Source organism: Centroberyx affinis, unplaced genomic scaffold, assembly GCF_046629955.1.
Source record: "Centroberyx affinis isolate AG114_WGS23_722 - 3 ecotype Tasmania unplaced genomic scaffold, CSIRO-AGI_Caff_v1 ptg000188l_1, whole genome shotgun sequence".
NCBI lineage: Eukaryota > Metazoa > Chordata > Actinopteri > Beryciformes > Berycidae > Centroberyx > Centroberyx affinis.
In genome coordinates this window covers 21,598-37,358 of record NW_027278883.1, presented here as the reverse complement: position 1 = coordinate 37,358, position 15,761 = coordinate 21,598, and the positions used below count along the sequence as shown (strand labels likewise).

The window sequence follows — 15,761 nt, the reverse complement described above, 5'->3', positions numbered from 1 at the left end:
ACCGTTTTAAGCCTGTGATTTTCTGCCTCGTGATTTCCCAAAACACGGCGGACATTTACAAAGAAATACCCTTTTAGGACAACGTAGGCATGCATAGGGTGGCACAGCAAACCGAGGTTCTCGGTTTGAAAGACTGGAATGCAAAAGCAAAGTAACCGACTCAGATGTGTATGCATACAAAACCGGCGCCCTTTTCCTATCCCACCCTACGGCAGATGGCAGAACGCTTGGTTGCAGCACATTTCACTGCACAAACGTGGGCGGGATTTTTCTGCTATACCTTCACGCAACAATGACCTTGGCAGTTGAATTGTAGGATCAAAAAAGGACACTCTGGAGGGGTGCTCAGAGCCTGGGTAGCTCAGACGGTAGAGCATCAGACTTTTAATCTGAGGGTCCAGGGTTCAAGTCCCTGTTCAGGCGTGCGCGTAGCACTTGCTGTAAGCAACGTGAAACCAATCGCCCCAAGCCAGGACGCTGGCAACAAACCAGGGAGGACTGCAATTGCTGCGCTGGGCTTTTGTACATTGAAGGTCAAGCTTACGCTCCCACCTTTGCACGGGTACGCTGTGGAACCGCAGCTCTACATCAAGCCCATTTGATGCCGAGGACAGGCACGCGCCACTCTCAGCACTCGGAGCAGGTATTTGTGGGCGCAGCGTCAAGTGCAAGGCACTGGTGTTTCAAGCCAAACCATGAAAGAGCGTTGAACTCCGGATGCAAAGGTCCAGTTTAAATCCGGGCTTTTGACAAGCGGCTACGGCTCTTTTGTTCAAAAGCCAAGCCCCTGTCATAGGAAGGCCAAGTCACCTGGAGAATGCGGGCATCGATCCCGCTACCTCTCGCATGCTAAGCGAGCGCTCTACCATTTGAGCTAATTCCCCTGCCTGCAAGCCAAGCCATAGGGAAGCCTCGAGACTTTTCACCCTGTGGCAGGACCTCGCTGTCTATTAGGGTTACCCCAAGTTGATAAATCAGTGTCTGGCATTGACTGGCAACTTGCAGTCGTGAAAAATCGGTGCTCATTGAACCATTTCAAGAGCCGTTATGTTGCCAATGTGATGGCACAGCAGACCGAGCTCTTCCGTTTCAGAGGCAGAAGTCTTTGATTGACATATGCAAAGTGCATTGGAAAATACATGTCCCTGCAAGCGCGCCCAGTGATCCTTTCACATGCCGGTTGCGGTCCCTGGCGGTGCGTGGGATGGCTCTCTGACGACAAGCCGAAATAGCTCAGTTGGGAGAGCGTTAGACTGAAGATCTAAAGGTCCCTGGTTCGATCCCGGGTTTCGGCAAGTGAGGAGGTCACTTGCGGGAAGCGGTCCCTTTTGGTTGCCATCTATCTCCCAGTGTCCGTAACGGCTGGCGCGGCAACCGTTTTAAGCCTGTGATTTTCTGCCTCGTGATTTCCCAAAACACGGCGGACATTTACAAAGAAATACCCTTTTAGGACAACGTAGGCATGCATAGGGTGGCACAGCAAACCGAGGTTCTCGGTTTGAAAGACTGGAATGCAAAAGCAAAGTAACCAACTCAGATGTGTATGCATACAAAACCGGCGCCCTTTTCCTATCCCACCCTACGGCAGATGGCAGAACGCTTGGTTGCAGCACATTTCACTGCACAAACGTGGGCGGGATTTTTCTGCTATACCTTCACGCAACAATGACCTTGGCAGTTGAATTGTAGGATCAAAAAAGGACACTCTGGAGGGGTGCTCAGAGCCTGGGTAGCTCAGACGGTAGAGCATCAGACTTTTAATCTGAGGGTCCAGGGTTCAAGTCCCTGTTCAGGCGTGCGCGTAGCACTTGCTGTAAGCAACGTGAAACCAATCGCCCCAAGCCAGGACGCTGGCAACAAACCAGGGAGGACTGCAATTGCTGCGCTGGGCTTTTGTACATTGAAGGTCAAGCTTACGCTCCCACCTTTGCACGGGTACGCTGTGGAACCGCAGCTCTACATCAAGCCCATTTGATGCCGAGGACAGGCACGCGCCACTCGGAGCAGGTATTTGTGGGCGCAGCGTCAAGTGCAAGGCACTGGTGTTTCAAGCCAAACCATGAAAGAGCGTTGAACTCCGGATGCAAAGGTCCAGTTTAAATCCGGGCTTTTGACAAGCGGCTACGGCTCTTTTGTTCAAAAGCCAAGCCCCTGTCATAGGAAGGCCAAGTCACCTGGAGAATGCGGGCATCGATCCCGCTACCTCTCGCATGCTAAGCGAGCGCTCTACCATTTGAGCTAATTCCCCTGCCTGCAAGCCAAGCCATAGGGAAGCCTCGAGACTTTTCACCCTGTGGCAGGACCTCGCTGTCTATTAGGGTTACCCCAAGTTGATAAATCAGTGTCTGGCATTGACTGGCAACTTGCAGTCGTGAAAAATCGGTGCTCATTGAACCATTTCAAGAGCCGTTATGTTGCCAATGTGATGGCACAGCAGACCGAGCTCTTCCGTTTCAGAGGCAGAAGTCTTTGATTGACATATGCAAAGTGCATTGGAAAATACATGTCCCTGCAAGCGCGCCCAGTGATCCTTTCACATGCCGGTTGCGGTCCCTGGCGGTGCGTGGGATGGCTCTCTGACGACAAGCCGAAATAGCTCAGTTGGGAGAGCGTTAGACTGAAGATCTAAAGGTCCCTGGTTCGATCCCGGGTTTCGGCAAGTGAGGAGGTCACTTGCGGGAAGCGGTCCCTTTTGGTTGCCATCTATCTCCCAGTGTCCGTAACGGCTGGCGCGGCAACCGTTTTAAGCCTGTGATTTTCTGCCTCGTGATTTCCCAAAACACGGCGGACATTTACAAAGAAATACCCTTTTAGGACAACGTAGGCATGCATAGGGTGGCACAGCAAACCGAGGTTCTCGGTTTGAAAGACTGGAATGCAAAAGCAAAGTAACCGACTCAGATGTGTATGCATACAAAACCGGCGCCCTTTTCCTATCCCACCCTACGGCAGATGGCAGAACGCTTGGTTGCAGCACATTTCACTGCACAAACGTGGGCGGGATTTTTCTGCTATACCTTCACGCAACAATGACCTTGGCAGTTGAATTGTAGGATCAAAAAAGGACACTCTGGAGGGGTGCTCAGAGCCTGGGTAGCTCAGACGGTAGAGCATCAGACTTTTAATCTGAGGGTCCAGGGTTCAAGTCCCTGTTCAGGCGTGCGCGTAGCACTTGCTGTAAGCAACGTGAAACCAATCGCCCCAAGCCAGGACGCTGGCAACAAACCAGGGAGGACTGCAATTGCTGCGCTGGGCTTTTGTACATTGAAGGTCAAGCTTACGCTCCCACCTTTGCACGGGTACGCTGTGGAACCGCAGCTCTACATCAAGCCCATTTGATGCCGAGGACAGGCACGCGCCACTCTCAGCACTCGGAGCAGGTATTTGTGGGCGCAGCGTCAAGTGCAAGGCACTGGTGTTTCAAGCCAAACCATGAAAGAGCGTTGAACTCCGGATGCAAAGGTCCAGTTTAAATCCGGGCTTTTGACAAGCGGCTACGGCTCTTTTGTTCAAAAGCCAAGCCCCTGTCATAGGAAGGCCAAGTCACCTGGAGAATGCGGGCATCGATCCCGCTACCTCTCGCATGCTAAGCGAGCGCTCTACCATTTGAGCTAATTCCCCTGCCTGCAAGCCAAGCCATAGGGAAGCCTCGAGACTTTTCACCCTGTGGCAGGACCTCGCTGTCTATTAGGGTTACCCCAAGTTGATAAATCAGTGTCTGGCATTGACTGGCAACTTGCAGTCGTGAAAAATCGGTGCTCATTGAACCATTTCAAGAGCCGTTATGTTGCCAATGTGATGGCACAGCAGACCGAGCTCTTCCGTTTCAGAGGCAGAAGTCTTTGATTGACATATGCAAAGTGCATTGGAAAATACATGTCCCTGCAAGCGCGCCCAGTGATCCTTTCACATGCCGGTTGCGGTCCCTGGCGGTGCGTGGGATGGCTCTCTGACGACAAGCCGAAATAGCTCAGTTGGGAGAGCGTTAGACTGAAGATCTAAAGGTCCCTGGTTCGATCCCGGGTTTCGGCAAGTGAGGAGGTCACTTGCGGGAAGCGGTCCCTTTTGGTTGCCATCTATCTCCCAGTGTCCGTAACGGCTGGCGCGGCAACCGTTTTAAGCCTGTGATTTTCTGCCTCGTGATTTCCCAAAACACGGCGGACATTTACAAAGAAATACCCTTTTAGGACAACGTAGGCATGCATAGGGTGGCACAGCAAACCGAGGTTCTCGGTTTGAAAGACTGGAATGCAAAAGCAAAGTAACCGACTCAGATGTGTATGCATACAAAACCGGCGCCCTTTTCCTATCCCACCCTACGGCAGATGGCAGAACGCTTGGTTGCAGCACATTTCACTGCACAAACGTGGGCGGGATTTTTCTGCTATACCTTCACGCAACAATGACCTTGGCAGTTGAATTGTAGGATCAAAAAAGGACACTCTGGAGGGGTGCTCAGAGCCTGGGTAGCTCAGACGGTAGAGCATCAGACTTTTAATCTGAGGGTCCAGGGTTCAAGTCCCTGTTCAGGCGTGCGCGTAGCACTTGCTGTAAGCAACGTGAAACCAATCGCCCCAAGCCAGGACGCTGGCAACAAACCAGGGAGGACTGCAATTGCTGCGCTGGGCTTTTGTACATTGAAGGTCAAGCTTACGCTCCCACCTTTGCACGGGTACGCTGTGGAACCGCAGCTCTACATCAAGCCCATTTGATGCCGAGGACAGGCACGCGCCACTCGGAGCAGGTATTTGTGGGCGCAGCGTCAAGTGCAAGGCACTGGTGTTTCAAGCCAAACCATGAAAGAGCGTTGAACTCCGGATGCAAAGGTCCAGTTTAAATCCGGGCTTTTGACAAGCGGCTACGGCTCTTTTGTTCAAAAGCCAAGCCCCTGTCATAGGAAGGCCAAGTCACCTGGAGAATGCGGGCATCGATCCCGCTACCTCTCGCATGCTAAGCGAGCGCTCTACCATTTGAGCTAATTCCCCTGCCTGCAAGCCAAGCCATAGGGAAGCCTCGAGACTTTTCACCCTGTGGCAGGACCTCGCTGTCTATTAGGGTTACCCCAAGTTGATAAATCAGTGTCTGGCATTGACTGGCAACTTGCAGTCGTGAAAAATCGGTGCTCATTGAACCATTTCAAGAGCCGTTATGTTGCCAATGTGATGGCACAGCAGACCGAGCTCTTCCGTTTCAGAGGCAGAAGTCTTTGATTGACATATGCAAAGTGCATTGGAAAATACATGTCCCTGCAAGCGCGCCCAGTGATCCTTTCACATGCCGGTTGCGGTCCCTGGCGGTGCGTGGGATGGCTCTCTGACGACAAGCCGAAATAGCTCAGTTGGGAGAGCGTTAGACTGAAGATCTAAAGGTCCCTGGTTCGATCCCGGGTTTCGGCAAGTGAGGAGGTCACTTGCGGGAAGCGGTCCCTTTTGGTTGCCATCTATCTCCCAGTGTCCGTAACGGCTGGCGCGGCAACCGTTTTAAGCCTGTGATTTTCTGCCTCGTGATTTCCCAAAACACGGCGGACATTTACAAAGAAATACCCTTTTAGGACAACGTAGGCATGCATAGGGTGGCACAGCAAACCGAGGTTCTCGGTTTGAAAGACTGGAATGCAAAAGCAAAGTAACCGACTCAGATGTGTATGCATACAAAACCGGCGCCCTTTTCCTATCCCACCCTACGGCAGATGGCAGAACGCTTGGTTGCAGCACATTTCACTGCACAAACGTGGGCGGGATTTTTCTGCTATACCTTCACGCAACAATGACCTTGGCAGTTGAATTGTAGGATCAAAAAAGGACACTCTGGAGGGGTGCTCAGAGCCTGGGTAGCTCAGACGGTAGAGCATCAGACTTTTAATCTGAGGGTCCAGGGTTCAAGTCCCTGTTCAGGCGTGCGCGTAGCACTTGCTGTAAGCAACGTGAAACCAATCGCCCCAAGCCAGGACGCTGGCAACAAACCAGGGAGGACTGCAATTGCTGCGCTGGGCTTTTGTACATTGAAGGTCAAGCTTACGCTCCCACCTTTGCACGGGTACGCTGTGGAACCGCAGCTCTACATCAAGCCCATTTGATGCCGAGGACAGGCACGCGCCACTCTCAGCACTCGGAGCAGGTATTTGTGGGCGCAGCGTCAAGTGCAAGGCACTGGTGTTTCAAGCCAAACCATGAAAGAGCGTTGAACTCCGGATGCAAAGGTCCAGTTTAAATCCGGGCTTTTGACAAGCGGCTACGGCTCTTTTGTTCAAAAGCCAAGCCCCTGTCATAGGAAGGCCAAGTCACCTGGAGAATGCGGGCATCGATCCCGCTACCTCTCGCATGCTAAGCGAGCGCTCTACCATTTGAGCTAATTCCCCTGCCTGCAAGCCAAGCCATAGGGAAGCCTCGAGACTTTTCACCCTGTGGCAGGACCTCGCTGTCTATTAGGGTTACCCCAAGTTGATAAATCAGTGTCTGGCATTGACTGGCAACTTGCAGTCGTGAAAAATCGGTGCTCATTGAACCATTTCAAGAGCCGTTATGTTGCCAATGTGATGGCACAGCAGACCGAGCTCTTCCGTTTCAGAGGCAGAAGTCTTTGATTGACATATGCAAAGTGCATTGGAAAATACATGTCCCTGCAAGCGCGCCCAGTGATCCTTTCACATGCCGGTTGCGGTCCCTGGCGGTGCGTGGGATGGCTCTCTGACGACAAGCCGAAATAGCTCAGTTGGGAGAGCGTTAGACTGAAGATCTAAAGGTCCCTGGTTCGATCCCGGGTTTCGGCAAGTGAGGAGGTCACTTGCGGGAAGCGGTCCCTTTTGGTTGCCATCTATCTCCCAGTGTCCGTAACGGCTGGCGCGGCAACCGTTTTAAGCCTGTGATTTTCTGCCTCGTGATTTCCCAAAACACGGCGGACATTTACAAAGAAATACCCTTTTAGGACAACGTAGGCATGCATAGGGTGGCACAGCAAACCGAGGTTCTCGGTTTGAAAGACTGGAATGCAAAAGCAAAGTAACCGACTCAGATGTGTATGCATACAAAACCGGCGCCCTTTTCCTATCCCACCCTACGGCAGATGGCAGAACGCTTGGTTGCAGCACATTTCACTGCACAAACGTGGGCGGGATTTTTCTGCTATACCTTCACGCAACAATGACCTTGGCAGTTGAATTGTAGGATCAAAAAAGGACACTCTGGAGGGGTGCTCAGAGCCTGGGTAGCTCAGACGGTAGAGCATCAGACTTTTAATCTGAGGGTCCAGGGTTCAAGTCCCTGTTCAGGCGTGCGCGTAGCACTTGCTGTAAGCAACGTGAAACCAATCGCCCCAAGCCAGGACGCTGGCAACAAACCAGGGAGGACTGCAATTGCTGCGCTGGGCTTTTGTACATTGAAGGTCAAGCTTACGCTCCCACCTTTGCACGGGTACGCTGTGGAACCGCAGCTCTACATCAAGCCCATTTGATGCCGAGGACAGGCACGCGCCACTCTCAGCACTCGGAGCAGGTATTTGTGGGCGCAGCGTCAAGTGCAAGGCACTGGTGTTTCAAGCCAAACCATGAAAGAGCGTTGAACTCCGGATGCAAAGGTCCAGTTTAAATCCGGGCTTTTGACAAGCGGCTACGGCTCTTTTGTTCAAAAGCCAAGCCCCTGTCATAGGAAGGCCAAGTCACCTGGAGAATGCGGGCATCGATCCCGCTACCTCTCGCATGCTAAGCGAGCGCTCTACCATTTGAGCTAATTCCCCTGCCTGCAAGCCAAGCCATAGGGAAGCCTCGAGACTTTTCACCCTGTGGCAGGACCTCGCTGTCTATTAGGGTTACCCCAAGTTGATAAATCAGTGTCTGGCATTGACTGGCAACTTGCAGTCGTGAAAAATCGGTGCTCATTGAACCATTTCAAGAGCCGTTATGTTGCCAATGTGATGGCACAGCAGACCGAGCTCTTCCGTTTCAGAGGCAGAAGTCTTTGATTGACATATGCAAAGTGCATTGGAAAATACATGTCCCTGCAAGCGCGCCCAGTGATCCTTTCACATGCCGGTTGCGGTCCCTGGCGGTGCGTGGGATGGCTCTCTGACGACAAGCCGAAATAGCTCAGTTGGGAGAGCGTTAGACTGAAGATCTAAAGGTCCCTGGTTCGATCCCGGGTTTCGGCAAGTGAGGAGGTCACTTGCGGGAAGCGGTCCCTTTTGGTTGCCATCTATCTCCCAGTGTCCGTAACGGCTGGCGCGGCAACCGTTTTAAGCCTGTGATTTTCTGCCTCGTGATTTCCCAAAACACGGCGGACATTTACAAAGAAATACCCTTTTAGGACAACGTAGGCATGCATAGGGTGGCACAGCAAACCGAGGTTCTCGGTTTGAAAGACTGGAATGCAAAAGCAAAGTAAACAACTCAGATGTGTATGCATACAAAACCGGCGCCCTTTTCCTATCCCACCCTACGGCAGATGGCAGAACGCTTGGTTGCAGCACATTTCACTGCACAAACGTGGGCGGGATCTTTCTGCTATACCTTCACGCAACAATGACCTTGGCAGTTGAATTGTAGGATCAAAAAAGGACACTCTGGAGAGGCGCTGAGAGCCTGGGTAGCTCAGACGGTAGAGCATCAGACTTTTAATCTGAGGGTCCAGGGTTCAAGTCCCTGTTCAGGCGTGCGCGTAGCACTTGCTGTAAGCAATGTGAAACCAATCGCCCCAAGCCAGGACGCTGGCAACAAACCAGGGAGGACTGCAATTGCTGCGCTGGGCTTTTGTACATTGAAGGTCAAGCTTACGCTCCCACCTTTGCACGGGTACGCTGTGGAACCGCAGCTCTACATCAAGCCCATTTGATGCCGAGGACAGGCACGCGCCACTCTCAGCACTCGGAGCAGGTATTTGTGGGCGCAGCGTCAAGTGCAAGGCACTGGTGTTTCAAGCCAAACCATGAAAGAGCGTTGAACTCCGGATGCAAAGGTCCAGTTTAAATCCGGGCTTTTGACAAGCGGCTACGGCTCTTTTGTTCAAAAGCCAAGCCCCTGTCATAGGAAGGCCAAGTCACCTGGAGAATGCGGGCATCGATCCCGCTACCTCTCGCATGCTAAGCGAGCGCTCTACCATTTGAGCTAATTCCCCTGCCTGCAAGCCAAGCCATAGGGAAGCCTCGAGACTTTTCACCCTGTGGCAGGACCTCGCTGTCTATTAGGGTTACCCCAAGTTGATAAATCAGTGTCTGGCATTGACTGGCAACTTGCAGTCGTGAAAAATCGGTGCTCATTGAACCATTTCAAGAGCCGTTATGTTGCCAATGTGATGGCACAGCAGACCGAGCTCTTCCGTTTCAGAGGCAGAAGTCTTTGATTGACATATGCAAAGTGCATTGGAAAATACATGTCCCTGCAAGCGCGCCCAGTGATCCTTTCACATGCCGGTTGCGGTCCCTGGCGGTGCGTGGGATGGCTCTCTGACGACAAGCCGAAATAGCTCAGTTGGGAGAGCGTTAGACTGAAGATCTAAAGGTCCCTGGTTCGATCCCGGGTTTCGGCAAGTGAGGAGGTCACTTGCGGGAAGCGGTCCCTTTTGGTTGCCATCTATCTCCCAGTGTCCGTAACGGCTGGCGCGGCAACCGTTTTAAGCCTGTGATTTTCTGCCTCGTGATTTCCCAAAACACGGCGGACATTTACAAAGAAATACCCTTTTAGGACAACGTAGGCATGCATAGGGTGGCACAGCAAACCGAGGTTCTCGGTTTGAAAGACTGGAATGCAAAAGCAAAGTAACCGACTCAGATGTGTATGCATACAAAACCGGCGCCCTTTTCCTATCCCACCCTACGGCAGATGGCAGAACGCTTGGTTGCAGCACATTTCACTGCACAAACGTGGGCGGGATTTTTCTGCTATACCTTCACGCAACAATGACCTTGGCAGTTGAATTGTAGGATCAAAAAAGGACACTCTGGAGGGGTGCTCAGAGCCTGGGTAGCTCAGACGGTAGAGCATCAGACTTTTAATCTGAGGGTCCAGGGTTCAAGTCCCTGTTCAGGCGTGCGCGTAGCACTTGCTGTAAGCAACGTGAAACCAATCGCCCCAAGCCAGGACGCTGGCAACAAACCAGGGAGGACTGCAATTGCTGCGCTGGGCTTTTGTACATTGAAGGTCAAGCTTACGCTCCCACCTTTGCACGGGTACGCTGTGGAACCGCAGCTCTACATCAAGCCCATTTGATGCCGAGGACAGGCACGCGCCACTCTCAGCACTCGGAGCAGGTATTTGTGGGCGCAGCGTCAAGTGCAAGGCACTGGTGTTTCAAGCCAAACCATGAAAGAGCGTTGAACTCCGGATGCAAAGGTCCAGTTTAAATCCGGGCTTTTGACAAGCGGCTACGGCTCTTTTGTTCAAAAGCCAAGCCCCTGTCATAGGAAGGCCAAGTCACCTGGAGAATGCGGGCATCGATCCCGCTACCTCTCGCATGCTAAGCGAGCGCTCTACCATTTGAGCTAATTCCCCTGCCTGCAAGCCAAGCCATAGGGAAGCCTCGAGACTTTTCACCCTGTGGCAGGACCTCGCTGTCTATTAGGGTTACCCCAAGTTGATAAATCAGTGTCTGGCATTGACTGGCAACTTGCAGTCGTGAAAAATCGGTGCTCATTGAACCATTTCAAGAGCCGTTATGTTGCCAATGTGATGGCACAGCAGACCGAGCTCTTCCGTTTCAGAGGCAGAAGTCTTTGATTGACATATGCAAAGTGCATTGGAAAATACATGTCCCTGCAAGCGCGCCCAGTGATCCTTTCACATGCCGGTTGCGGTCCCTGGCGGTGCGTGGGATGGCTCTCTGACGACAAGCCGAAATAGCTCAGTTGGGAGAGCGTTAGACTGAAGATCTAAAGGTCCCTGGTTCGATCCCGGGTTTCGGCAAGTGAGGAGGTCACTTGCGGGAAGCGGTCCCTTTTGGTTGCCATCTATCTCCCAGTGTCCGTAACGGCTGGCGCGGCAACCGTTTTAAGCCTGTGATTTTCTGCCTCGTGATTTCCCAAAACACGGCGGACATTTACAAAGAAATACCCTTTTAGGACAACGTAGGCATGCATAGGGTGGCACAGCAAACCGAGGTTCTCGGTTTGAAAGACTGGAATGCAAAAGCAAAGTAAACAACTCAGATGTGTATGCATACAAAACCGGCGCCCTTTTCCTATCCCACCCTACGGCAGATGGCAGAACGCTTGGTTGCAGCACATTTCACTGCACAAACGTGGGCGGGATCTTTCTGCTATACCTTCACGCAACAATGACCTTGGCAGTTGAATTGTAGGATCAAAAAAGGACACTCTGGAGAGGCGCTGAGAGCCTGGGTAGCTCAGACGGTAGAGCATCAGACTTTTAATCTGAGGGTCCAGGGTTCAAGTCCCTGTTCAGGCGTGCGCGTAGCACTTGCTGTAAGCAATGTGAAACCAATCGCCCCAAGCCAGGACGCTGGCAACAAACCAGGGAGGACTGCAATTGCTGCGCTGGGCTTTTGTACATTGAAGGTCAAGCTTACGCTCCCACCTTTGCACGGGTACGCTGTGGAACCGCAGCTCTACATCAAGCCCATTTGATGCCGAGGACAGGCACGCGCCACTCTCAGCACTCGGAGCAGGTATTTGTGGGCGCAGCGTCAAGTGCAAGGCACTGGTGTTTCAAGCCAAACCATGAAAGAGCGTTGAACTCCGGATGCAAAGGTCCAGTTTAAATCCGGGCTTTTGACAAGCGGCTACGGCTCTTTTGTTCAAAAGCCAAGCCCCTGTCATAGGAAGGCCAAGTCACCTGGAGAATGCGGGCATCGATCCCGCTACCTCTCGCATGCTAAGCGAGCGCTCTACCATTTGAGCTAATTCCCCTGCCTGCAAGCCAAGCCATAGGGAAGCCTCGAGACTTTTCACCCTGTGGCAGGACCTCGCTGTCTATTAGGGTTACCCCAAGTTGATAAATCAGTGTCTGGCATTGACTGGCAACTTGCAGTCGTGAAAAATCGGTGCTCATTGAACCATTTCAAGAGCCGTTATGTTGCCAATGTGATGGCACAGCAGACCGAGCTCTTCCGTTTCAGAGGCAGAAGTCTTTGATTGACATATGCAAAGTGCATTGGAAAATACATGTCCCTGCAAGCGCGCCCAGTGATCCTTTCACATGCCGGTTGCGGTCCCTGGCGGTGCGTGGGATGGCTCTCTGACGACAAGCCGAAATAGCTCAGTTGGGAGAGCGTTAGACTGAAGATCTAAAGGTCCCTGGTTCGATCCCGGGTTTCGGCAAGTGAGGAGGTCACTTGCGGGAAGCGGTCCCTTTTGGTTGCCATCTATCTCCCAGTGTCCGTAACGGCTGGCGCGGCAACCGTTTTAAGCCTGTGATTTTCTGCCTCGTGATTTCCCAAAACACGGCGGACATTTACAAAGAAATACCCTTTTAGGACAACGTAGGCATGCATAGGGTGGCACAGCAAACCGAGGTTCTCGGTTTGAAAGACTGGAATGCAAAAGCAAAGTAACCGACTCAGATGTGTATGCATACAAAACCGGCGCCCTTTTCCTATCCCACCCTACGGCAGATGGCAGAACGCTTGGTTGCAGCACATTTCACTGCACAAACGTGGGCGGGATTTTTCTGCTATACCTTCACGCAACAATGACCTTGGCAGTTGAATTGTAGGATCAAAAAAGGACACTCTGGAGGGGTGCTCAGAGCCTGGGTAGCTCAGACGGTAGAGCATCAGACTTTTAATCTGAGGGTCCAGGGTTCAAGTCCCTGTTCAGGCGTGCGCGTAGCACTTGCTGTAAGCAACGTGAAACCAATCGCCCCAAGCCAGGACGCTGGCAACAAACCAGGGAGGACTGCAATTGCTGCGCTGGGCTTTTGTACATTGAAGGTCAAGCTTACGCTCCCACCTTTGCACGGGTACGCTGTGGAACCGCAGCTCTACATCAAGCCCATTTGATGCCGAGGACAGGCACGCGCCACTCTCAGCACTCGGAGCAGGTATTTGTGGGCGCAGCGTCAAGTGCAAGGCACTGGTGTTTCAAGCCAAACCATGAAAGAGCGTTGAACTCCGGATGCAAAGGTCCAGTTTAAATCCGGGCTTTTGACAAGCGGCTACGGCTCTTTTGTTCAAAAGCCAAGCCCCTGTCATAGGAAGGCCAAGTCACCTGGAGAATGCGGGCATCGATCCCGCTACCTCTCGCATGCTAAGCGAGCGCTCTACCATTTGAGCTAATTCCCCTGCCTGCAAGCCAAGCCATAGGGAAGCCTCGAGACTTTTCACCCTGTGGCAGGACCTCGCTGTCTATTAGGGTTACCCCAAGTTGATAAATCAGTGTCTGGCATTGACTGGCAACTTGCAGTCGTGAAAAATCGGTGCTCATTGAACCATTTCAAGAGCCGTTATGTTGCCAATGTGATGGCACAGCAGACCGAGCTCTTCCGTTTCAGAGGCAGAAGTCTTTGATTGACATATGCAAAGTGCATTGGAAAATACATGTCCCTGCAAGCGCGCCCAGTGATCCTTTCACATGCCGGTTGCGGTCCCTGGCGGTGCGTGGGATGGCTCTCTGACGACAAGCCGAAATAGCTCAGTTGGGAGAGCGTTAGACTGAAGATCTAAAGGTCCCTGGTTCGATCCCGGGTTTCGGCAAGTGAGGAGGTCACTTGCGGGAAGCGGTCCCTTTTGGTTGCCATCTATCTCCCAGTGTCCGTAACGGCTGGCGCGGCAACCGTTTTAAGCCTGTGATTTTCTGCCTCGTGATTTCCCAAAACACGGCGGACATTTACAAAGAAATACCCTTTTAGGACAACGTAGGCATGCATAGGGTGGCACAGCAAACCGAGGTTCTCGGTTTGAAAGACTGGAATGCAAAAGCAAAGTAACCGACTCAGATGTGTATGCATACAAAACCGGCGCCCTTTTCCTATCCCACCCTACGGCAGATGGCAGAACGCTTGGTTGCAGCACATTTCACTGCACAAACGTGGGCGGGATTTTTCTGCTATACCTTCACGCAACAATGACCTTGGCAGTTGAATTGTAGGATCAAAAAAGGACACTCTGGAGGGGTGCTCAGAGCCTGGGTAGCTCAGACGGTAGAGCATCAGACTTTTAATCTGAGGGTCCAGGGTTCAAGTCCCTGTTCAGGCGTGCGCGTAGCACTTGCTGTAAGCAACGTGAAACCAATCGCCCCAAGCCAGGACGCTGGCAACAAACCAGGGAGGACTGCAATTGCTGCGCTGGGCTTTTGTACATTGAAGGTCAAGCTTACGCTCCCACCTTTGCACGGGTACGCTGTGGAACCGCAGCTCTACATCAAGCCCATTTGATGCCGAGGACAGGCACGCGCCACTCTCAGCACTCGGAGCAGGTATTTGTGGGCGCAGCGTCAAGTGCAAGGCACTGGTGTTTCAAGCCAAACCATGAAAGAGCGTTGAACTCCGGATGCAAAGGTCCAGTTTAAATCCGGGCTTTTGACAAGCGGCTACGGCTCTTTTGTTCAAAAGCCAAGCCCCTGTCATAGGAAGGCCAAGTCACCTGGAGAATGCGGGCATCGATCCCGCTACCTCTCGCATGCTAAGCGAGCGCTCTACCATTTGAGCTAATTCCCCTGCCTGCAAGCCAAGCCATAGGGAAGCCTCGAGACTTTTCACCCTGTGGCAGGACCTCGCTGTCTATTAGGGTTACCCCAAGTTGATAAATCAGTGTCTGGCATTGACTGGCAACTTGCAGTCGTGAAAAATCGGTGCTCATTGAACCATTTCAAGAGCCGTTATGTTGCCAATGTGATGGCACAGCAGACCGAGCTCTTCCGTTTCAGAGGCAGAAGTCTTTGATTGACATATGCAAAGTGCATTGGAAAATACATGTCCCTGCAAGCGCGCCCAGTGATCCTTTCACATGCCGGTTGCGGTCCCTGGCGGTGCGTGGGATGGCTCTCTGACGACAAGCCGAAATAGCTCAGTTGGGAGAGCGTTAGACTGAAGATCTAAAGGTCCCTGGTTCGATCCCGGGTTTCGGCAAGTGAGGAGGTCACTTGCGGGAAGCGGTCCCTTTTGGTTGCCATCTATCTCCCAGTGTCCGTAACGGCTGGCGCGGCAACCGTTTTAAGCCTGTGATTTTCTGCCTCGTGATTTCCCAAAACACGGCGGACATTTACAAAGAAATACCCTTTTAGGACAACGTAGGCATGCATAGGGTGGCACAGCAAACCGAGGTTCTCGGTTTGAAAGACTGGAATGCAAAAGCAAAGTAAACAACTCAGATGTGTATGCATACAAAACCGGCGCCCTTTTCCTATCCCACCCTACGGCAGATGGCAGAACGCTTGGTTGCAGCACATTTCACTGCACAAACGTGGGCGGGATCTTTCTGCTATACCTTCACGCAACAATGACCTTGGCAGTTGAATTGTAGGATCAAAAAAGGACACTCTGGAGAGGCGCTGAGAGCCTGGGTAGCTCAGACGGTAGAGCATCAGACTTTTAATCTGAGGGTCCAGGGTTCAAGTCCCTGTTCAGGCGTGCGCGTAGCACTTGCTGTAAGCAATGTGAAACCAATCGCCCCAAGCCAGGACGCTGGCAACAAACCAGGGAGGACTGCAATTGCTGCGCTGGGCTTTTGTACATTGAAGGTCAAGCTTACGCTCCCACCTTTGCACGGGTACGCTGTGGAACCGCAGCTCTACATCAAGCCCATTTGATGCCGAGGACAGGCACGCGCCACTCTCAGCACTCGGAGCAGGTATTTGTGGGCGCAGCGTCAAGTGCAAGGCAC

General features: G+C 52.4%; 34 non-coding genes across 34 annotated transcripts; 23 read left to right on the top strand and 11 right to left on the bottom strand.

Moving 5' to 3' along the window:
* Nucleotides 1-350: 350 nt before the first annotated feature.
* On the top strand, nt 351-423 carry trnak-uuu (transfer RNA lysine (anticodon UUU)). The gene has a single exon. It is a non-coding gene; the product is annotated as a tRNA-Lys (tRNA).
* A 388-nt stretch (nt 424-811) lies between these two features.
* Nucleotides 812-884, bottom strand: trnaa-agc (transfer RNA alanine (anticodon AGC)). The gene has a single exon. It is a non-coding gene; the product is annotated as a tRNA-Ala (tRNA).
* A 338-nt stretch (nt 885-1,222) lies between these two features.
* Nucleotides 1,223-1,295, top strand: trnaf-gaa (transfer RNA phenylalanine (anticodon GAA)). The gene has a single exon. It is a non-coding gene; the product is annotated as a tRNA-Phe (tRNA).
* A 428-nt stretch (nt 1,296-1,723) lies between these two features.
* On the top strand, nt 1,724-1,796 carry trnak-uuu (transfer RNA lysine (anticodon UUU)). The gene has a single exon. It is a non-coding gene; the product is annotated as a tRNA-Lys (tRNA).
* A 379-nt stretch (nt 1,797-2,175) lies between these two features.
* On the bottom strand, nt 2,176-2,248 carry trnaa-agc (transfer RNA alanine (anticodon AGC)). Its single transcript has one exon. It is a non-coding gene; the product is annotated as a tRNA-Ala (tRNA).
* A 338-nt stretch (nt 2,249-2,586) lies between these two features.
* trnaf-gaa (transfer RNA phenylalanine (anticodon GAA)) lies at nt 2,587-2,659 on the top strand. Its single transcript has one exon. It is a non-coding gene; the product is annotated as a tRNA-Phe (tRNA).
* A 428-nt stretch (nt 2,660-3,087) lies between these two features.
* On the top strand, nt 3,088-3,160 carry trnak-uuu (transfer RNA lysine (anticodon UUU)). The gene has a single exon. It is a non-coding gene; the product is annotated as a tRNA-Lys (tRNA).
* A 388-nt stretch (nt 3,161-3,548) lies between these two features.
* trnaa-agc (transfer RNA alanine (anticodon AGC)) lies at nt 3,549-3,621 on the bottom strand. Its single transcript has one exon. It is a non-coding gene; the product is annotated as a tRNA-Ala (tRNA).
* Nucleotides 3,622-3,959: 338 nt separating this feature from the next.
* trnaf-gaa (transfer RNA phenylalanine (anticodon GAA)) lies at nt 3,960-4,032 on the top strand. Its single transcript has one exon. It is a non-coding gene; the product is annotated as a tRNA-Phe (tRNA).
* A 428-nt stretch (nt 4,033-4,460) lies between these two features.
* Nucleotides 4,461-4,533, top strand: trnak-uuu (transfer RNA lysine (anticodon UUU)). The gene has a single exon. It is a non-coding gene; the product is annotated as a tRNA-Lys (tRNA).
* Nucleotides 4,534-4,912: 379 nt separating this feature from the next.
* Nucleotides 4,913-4,985, bottom strand: trnaa-agc (transfer RNA alanine (anticodon AGC)). Its single transcript has one exon. It is a non-coding gene; the product is annotated as a tRNA-Ala (tRNA).
* A 338-nt stretch (nt 4,986-5,323) lies between these two features.
* On the top strand, nt 5,324-5,396 carry trnaf-gaa (transfer RNA phenylalanine (anticodon GAA)). Its single transcript has one exon. It is a non-coding gene; the product is annotated as a tRNA-Phe (tRNA).
* A 428-nt stretch (nt 5,397-5,824) lies between these two features.
* trnak-uuu (transfer RNA lysine (anticodon UUU)) lies at nt 5,825-5,897 on the top strand. The gene has a single exon. It is a non-coding gene; the product is annotated as a tRNA-Lys (tRNA).
* Nucleotides 5,898-6,285: 388 nt separating this feature from the next.
* On the bottom strand, nt 6,286-6,358 carry trnaa-agc (transfer RNA alanine (anticodon AGC)). Its single transcript has one exon. It is a non-coding gene; the product is annotated as a tRNA-Ala (tRNA).
* A 338-nt stretch (nt 6,359-6,696) lies between these two features.
* trnaf-gaa (transfer RNA phenylalanine (anticodon GAA)) lies at nt 6,697-6,769 on the top strand. The gene has a single exon. It is a non-coding gene; the product is annotated as a tRNA-Phe (tRNA).
* Nucleotides 6,770-7,197: 428 nt separating this feature from the next.
* On the top strand, nt 7,198-7,270 carry trnak-uuu (transfer RNA lysine (anticodon UUU)). The gene has a single exon. It is a non-coding gene; the product is annotated as a tRNA-Lys (tRNA).
* A 388-nt stretch (nt 7,271-7,658) lies between these two features.
* On the bottom strand, nt 7,659-7,731 carry trnaa-agc (transfer RNA alanine (anticodon AGC)). Its single transcript has one exon. It is a non-coding gene; the product is annotated as a tRNA-Ala (tRNA).
* Nucleotides 7,732-8,069: 338 nt separating this feature from the next.
* trnaf-gaa (transfer RNA phenylalanine (anticodon GAA)) lies at nt 8,070-8,142 on the top strand. The gene has a single exon. It is a non-coding gene; the product is annotated as a tRNA-Phe (tRNA).
* A 428-nt stretch (nt 8,143-8,570) lies between these two features.
* trnak-uuu (transfer RNA lysine (anticodon UUU)) lies at nt 8,571-8,643 on the top strand. Its single transcript has one exon. It is a non-coding gene; the product is annotated as a tRNA-Lys (tRNA).
* A 388-nt stretch (nt 8,644-9,031) lies between these two features.
* Nucleotides 9,032-9,104, bottom strand: trnaa-agc (transfer RNA alanine (anticodon AGC)). Its single transcript has one exon. It is a non-coding gene; the product is annotated as a tRNA-Ala (tRNA).
* Nucleotides 9,105-9,442: 338 nt separating this feature from the next.
* Nucleotides 9,443-9,515, top strand: trnaf-gaa (transfer RNA phenylalanine (anticodon GAA)). Its single transcript has one exon. It is a non-coding gene; the product is annotated as a tRNA-Phe (tRNA).
* Nucleotides 9,516-9,943: 428 nt separating this feature from the next.
* Nucleotides 9,944-10,016, top strand: trnak-uuu (transfer RNA lysine (anticodon UUU)). Its single transcript has one exon. It is a non-coding gene; the product is annotated as a tRNA-Lys (tRNA).
* A 388-nt stretch (nt 10,017-10,404) lies between these two features.
* On the bottom strand, nt 10,405-10,477 carry trnaa-agc (transfer RNA alanine (anticodon AGC)). The gene has a single exon. It is a non-coding gene; the product is annotated as a tRNA-Ala (tRNA).
* A 338-nt stretch (nt 10,478-10,815) lies between these two features.
* On the top strand, nt 10,816-10,888 carry trnaf-gaa (transfer RNA phenylalanine (anticodon GAA)). The gene has a single exon. It is a non-coding gene; the product is annotated as a tRNA-Phe (tRNA).
* Nucleotides 10,889-11,316: 428 nt separating this feature from the next.
* trnak-uuu (transfer RNA lysine (anticodon UUU)) lies at nt 11,317-11,389 on the top strand. The gene has a single exon. It is a non-coding gene; the product is annotated as a tRNA-Lys (tRNA).
* A 388-nt stretch (nt 11,390-11,777) lies between these two features.
* On the bottom strand, nt 11,778-11,850 carry trnaa-agc (transfer RNA alanine (anticodon AGC)). The gene has a single exon. It is a non-coding gene; the product is annotated as a tRNA-Ala (tRNA).
* Nucleotides 11,851-12,188: 338 nt separating this feature from the next.
* Nucleotides 12,189-12,261, top strand: trnaf-gaa (transfer RNA phenylalanine (anticodon GAA)). The gene has a single exon. It is a non-coding gene; the product is annotated as a tRNA-Phe (tRNA).
* A 428-nt stretch (nt 12,262-12,689) lies between these two features.
* Nucleotides 12,690-12,762, top strand: trnak-uuu (transfer RNA lysine (anticodon UUU)). Its single transcript has one exon. It is a non-coding gene; the product is annotated as a tRNA-Lys (tRNA).
* A 388-nt stretch (nt 12,763-13,150) lies between these two features.
* trnaa-agc (transfer RNA alanine (anticodon AGC)) lies at nt 13,151-13,223 on the bottom strand. The gene has a single exon. It is a non-coding gene; the product is annotated as a tRNA-Ala (tRNA).
* Nucleotides 13,224-13,561: 338 nt separating this feature from the next.
* On the top strand, nt 13,562-13,634 carry trnaf-gaa (transfer RNA phenylalanine (anticodon GAA)). The gene has a single exon. It is a non-coding gene; the product is annotated as a tRNA-Phe (tRNA).
* A 428-nt stretch (nt 13,635-14,062) lies between these two features.
* On the top strand, nt 14,063-14,135 carry trnak-uuu (transfer RNA lysine (anticodon UUU)). Its single transcript has one exon. It is a non-coding gene; the product is annotated as a tRNA-Lys (tRNA).
* Nucleotides 14,136-14,523: 388 nt separating this feature from the next.
* Nucleotides 14,524-14,596, bottom strand: trnaa-agc (transfer RNA alanine (anticodon AGC)). The gene has a single exon. It is a non-coding gene; the product is annotated as a tRNA-Ala (tRNA).
* Nucleotides 14,597-14,934: 338 nt separating this feature from the next.
* Nucleotides 14,935-15,007, top strand: trnaf-gaa (transfer RNA phenylalanine (anticodon GAA)). Its single transcript has one exon. It is a non-coding gene; the product is annotated as a tRNA-Phe (tRNA).
* Nucleotides 15,008-15,435: 428 nt separating this feature from the next.
* trnak-uuu (transfer RNA lysine (anticodon UUU)) lies at nt 15,436-15,508 on the top strand. The gene has a single exon. It is a non-coding gene; the product is annotated as a tRNA-Lys (tRNA).
* Nucleotides 15,509-15,761: the final 253 nt, after the last annotated feature.